The following is a 5,413-nucleotide window of genomic DNA, read 5'->3' as shown; positions in this document are numbered from 1 at the left end:
AATCTGTGCAGCACTGTGAACCTATACCTGGGAAGAATCTAACGTATGTTGATGGTATTCCAATGGTGAAGTGGACCGAGGCTGAAATCACACGAATGGAGATATTGGAAGACCTTCAACATGCAGTAATTGGCAAATTTTCCCATGGGTGGCCGGAGCTGGATGAGCTACGTAGCATTATACCATCACAATGTGGATTAAAAGGTGCTGCAAGGTTGGATTATTTAGGCCAAGACATGTTTTGATCAGATGCTCTTTGATGGAAGATTTTATCAATCTTACGTCTAGAGATGCATATTATTTGAAGGCCAAAGATGGTGTTACATATCAGATGAGGCCTCTTATTTATTATTCTAAGTTCAAAGTTGATGAAGAAACATCTCAGGCAATGGCGTGGATCTCTTTTCCAAACTTATTACCTACTTTCTTTGTCAAAGAATCATTGTTTACCATGGCTTCTGCTGTTGGAAAGCCTTTACGATTGGACTTGGCAACTATAAACAAAACTCGGCCTAGTTGTGCTCGAGTTAAGGTTCAAGTTGATCTCCTTGCTGAATTACCTCAGTTTCTGATGTTAGAAATAGAGAATGAGGATACAAAGGACATCAGGAAGATGAAAGTCAAAATTCAATATGATTTCCTTCCAAAATACTGCACTGAATGTAAGGTTCAAGGCCATTCTAGAGATGAGTGTAGAATCCTTCATCCTGAATTGAAGAAAACAGCAAATGTTGAGGTTACAGGATTAGATAAAGGGGTGAAGGATATAGGAAATCAAGAGGCATAAGTTGTTAAAGATAAAGGCAAGCAGGAGGCACGTATATGGTATCATGGCAGAAATTATCATATGATGAAGTATGTCCCAAAAACTAATACTTCTAATAAAGGGAATGAACGCAAAGGTGAACAAGGTGCTGCAAAGATTGATGATGATTCAGAACTACAGGTGATGGTGCAAAACAAGTTTGATGTACTAAACACTGTGGAGGAAGGAGAGATACAAAGTACAAGTATATTCAAAGATGAGGGGGAGACTTCTAATGTTAATGACTACAAGGATGGACACAGTCACCAGATGGAGACAAGGCTGAATAATGCAGATATCACTCAACTAGATGATCAGGAAGTTATGCCGGGCACTATTCAGGAAAAAGAATTTCATAGCTCCTTGGCTGATGAGGTGGAGGAAATGGAATTGATAGTAGGAGGAAGCCAATATGATGATGGAGAACAAAGTAATACTGAGGGAGACTCTAGTAAAAGGGACAGTGTAGAAGAACGAAAATATGTTGGCACCAATGAAGTAGAAAAGGAATTGAATATAGGAGAAAACCAACAAAAAGATGTAGAACATGGTAAAACTGATGGAGAAGTAGGCACCAATACAGCAGAAAAAGGAACAGTAGATAATCCAGACAAAGAGGAGGTGCAGAAACAAAATGATCATCAAGAACATGATGAGCATGTGGATGTTGAGGATACAAGAATACATGGAGTAAAAAAACCTTCAGAGGGTTCTCACTCAGTGATAACTCAGATTCCTGAGCAAAGAGAAGAAAACGTGGAGGAAAATGTGCAATCCATAGAGGCAACAGTAGTGGATGAGGAGCAATTGTATGTGGAACAAGATGCAGATCCACCAGATCATTCCTCATCAGAAAAGGATATGGTGATTTCACAAACTGACTAGCATCAGGTGACATTTTGTAGAAAATCTTCCCCAGTCAAAGAATTACATGACCTGATCTCTCATAATATAGATGGTTGGTGTCACGACCCAACCCCGTAGGTCGTGACTAGTGCCCGAATTTGACACTCATTTCACCTGTTAACTATAATCAGTTACAGCTAGCATGTCGTGACCTTATTTGTTTAAAAAGGCAGGACGTTATTTTAAAGTTATCACAATTCTGTAAGTCATAGGCACCTGTCTCCTGAGGAGTTACAATTTTTCAGCAGCAACATATATATATACACGCAAGCCGACAAGGCTGCCACTACACGCAACATTCCAAACATACATACATATGCAAGCCAACAAAGCTGCCATCACGAATGGGTACGCCCCAAACATAAGTCATGTTCATACAACGCAACAACAACTATATACAGACCCACACAGATGTCCACAGACCTCTAAGAGTAGTGATAGTATCATATGACGGGACAGCGCCCCGCCGTACCCCGAATAAACACATACATATACGACAAAAGGGATTTATACCACAAGCTAGGCTCCGGAACAAAGGAGCACTTCAAAGTAGCTGAATAAGTATCCTAAGCTGGCGGATCTCCAAAACGAGCGTCTGTACCTGCGGGCATGAACGCAGCCCCCCGAAGAAAGGGGGTCAGTACGGAATATGTACTGAGTATGTAAAGCATGAAATATAGTAATGGACTCATACTGAGACAAGCTGTATATGACCCAATGCAACAAACAAAATTTCATAAAATTTGCCTTTGAACATATTTCATCTGTATCATTCTCATTTCAATATCAATGTAGAGTGTTGTAATCAAAGTTGCATAATCATTCTGTATATTACATATATAACATGTCCCGACCCTTTAGTAAGGGACTCGGTAATTAAAATCATAGCATCATAAACATAAACAAATACGTGTCCCGACCCTTTAGTGAGGGACTCGGTAATTAAGGAATATATGCCCTCCTGGCCACCATCTCCATATCATATCATCATATCATCATATCATCATAACTGTTATATCCCGTATTTTCGTGTATTCGGGAAAATTCGAAATAATGTTGATTTGTAAGGAATGAGGCCATATGTTGATTTGAATTAATATATGTGTGTGTTGTTCATGAAAATACTATTAATGTGGAAGTGTCGAGGAAGGCTAAGGGCAAAAATTGGAACTTCGGAAATTAGTTTCGGGAATTTCAAAACAAGAATTATTATCAATTGGGCTCAAAAAATAAAAGTTGAAAATGAGGCCCAAAAAGGAGGAGGGTGGCCGACCATCACTTGGCCCAAACCCCTCCAAGTTAATGAATATTTTACATGTGCAAATTAATATAAGTAAGCACTTATCCATTGGAATATTCAAGAAAGAAGTCAAGGAGAAAAACAAGCACAACAAGAACAAGAGGAGCAAGGCATTCGGCCATGCCCTCAATTTTTGCCTCCTTGAAATCTTGATTTAAGAATATTTTTCTTATGGTATTCCTACCATATTAAGGGCCCTCTACAACATGGTGCAATTGTTTGGAAAGGAAGAGCCCTTGTTTCCTCAATATGACCACATGTTTGAGTGAAGAAGATTGGAGAAAAAGGTAAGAATTCATTCCATATTATTATGTTATGAAGGTTTGTTTATGTTGTAATACATGGAAATGAGTAGAATTCATGAAAATATGGAAGTTTGCAAAGTGGGTGTGCATAGCTATGTGTGGCCGTGTGTATGTATTAATGTATACATGTGATAAGTTGAAATTTATGTTGTATTCTAGTTATGTGTAGGATGGAATTCATATTGAGAATGAAAGTTGAATGGATTTGATGGAAGTTGGAAGAATGGAATGTTGGCCGTGTGGTATTAAAATTGGAATGGGAATGAATCACTTTTGCTTAACATGTTAGTTGTGTTGTTGTGATTCTTGCAATGTAAGTAAAGATGAAATGATGTAAGTTTGCATTGAAATGGAATGTAGAAGTTTATGTCGTTTTAGTATGATTTTATGACATTATGGAAATGGGGTTGTTAAGGTGCAAACTATGATGATTGTTGATGAACTTGAAATATGGAAACATGTCATGAATATGTATGCCAAAGATTAGAAGCTTTGGATGAATTATGACTTTGGCGGGAAGTTTGTATATTATGTATATCTCATGAATATTTTGTAGAATTGATATGAAATGCTTCTAAATTGTGTTGTAATGATCTTAATTAGTAATGAATACGAGAATGTTGATATTGATTTGAAAATATGAAGTTTGAATGAAGGGTATCACATTATGTCGGAAAGAAGGTTAGTTGTGCCATATTGTATGTTTTGTTGTAGTTGTTGTTATGGTTGGTGTTGTTGTTGGGTTGTTGTTGACTATTTTGGCCGAGTTGAATTCTCGGGGATGCTATATGTATAGGGGAAATGCTGCCCAAATTTCTGTAGGAAAGTGTTGACTTGAGATTTAAGCCTAAAGCCTTATGGTTAACCTTTGGTAAATGTGACCATTTGCAGATTTTGGACGAAACGGGAAGTGAACTTGGAAAGGCGTAAAGTGCGTAAAAGGTATGTAAAGCTACCCGATTCTTCTTTTGGCATGTCCTAGATGTACTAGGATCGGATTCACGCCTCGGAGAATATTCTGCTCATCGGAATCCGCGTCTGAAATTGTCACCTTTTCGTTCAATAGAATTGAACCCTTTTAGTATGCTTTATTGAAAAATTATGCAAAATTTCTCCAAATCACTTAGGAAGTTATGGAATGCCCTAGGACCTCTGTAGGTGACCCCATAAGCTTAATACGCGTAATTTGAGCCCGCCGCTTAGGTTGTCCCGAGGTGGGCCCATTATTTCCGATTTTACCCTTATGGTCCTTTGCAACTTGATTTCAAGTAATTTTTAAGGAAATGTCTTAACTACTTTTCCAACTACTAATGATACTTATTCTGGATACTATATTGAGTCCCTGTAAAGGTACGATATTTTGGTATTACGTTTAGCTCCACTATTCCCGCTTTGCTCTCTTATTGTACTATTGCCTTATCTTCGAACAATATAAAAAAATGAAACGTTTTAACTACCCTTTTAACGACTAAGGAAAATTGTTTTAATGATTCCCTCAAGTCTAGTAAACTATTTTGGAATATGAAAATGATCCCAGAAGGATGATTCTTCCGTAACTCATTATGACATACGACATACACCTACTATGATTCTGTCCGACTTCATTGATTTGATTTGTCATTCGATATGCCTCATTGAGTCTCTGGAAATCTGTGATATTTTTGTTGCATTTAGTCTCTCACTACTCCATTCGTGGATGCCCCAATGTTTCCCACACTGAGCCCGGGCCAGGATATGTTGTCAAGCGTATTTCATTGCATTGTTCGCCGTGCCTCGATGTGAGGGGGCAGGTATATATGTACATGGGTTTTGGAGTATGCTGTGCCATATACACACATTCTGATATGATATGATCTGATATGACCATTTGATATGATATGATATGTTATGTTACGGGATTATCCCCTACTCTGTTTCTTATATGTGGTGGCACCAGCGTCGGGGGGTGGCCACGTTCTGTTTCGCCGAGCCCTTGGCAGGGGCCGGATATGATATGGTATATGTTTCTGAACACACTCCTCATGTTTTGAAAATATGCATTTGATACGTCGGATGTCACACTTACTTCTCTGTAAGTCCTGTTTCGGTTATGATCTT

The sequence above is a fragment of the Lycium barbarum genome, chromosome 12 (genome assembly GCF_019175385.1).
Source record: "Lycium barbarum isolate Lr01 chromosome 12, ASM1917538v2, whole genome shotgun sequence".
In the NCBI taxonomy this organism is placed as follows: domain Eukaryota; kingdom Viridiplantae; phylum Streptophyta; class Magnoliopsida; order Solanales; family Solanaceae; genus Lycium; species Lycium barbarum.
The sequence above is the reverse complement of the archived record's forward strand: the minus strand, read 5'-3'. Positions refer to the sequence as shown.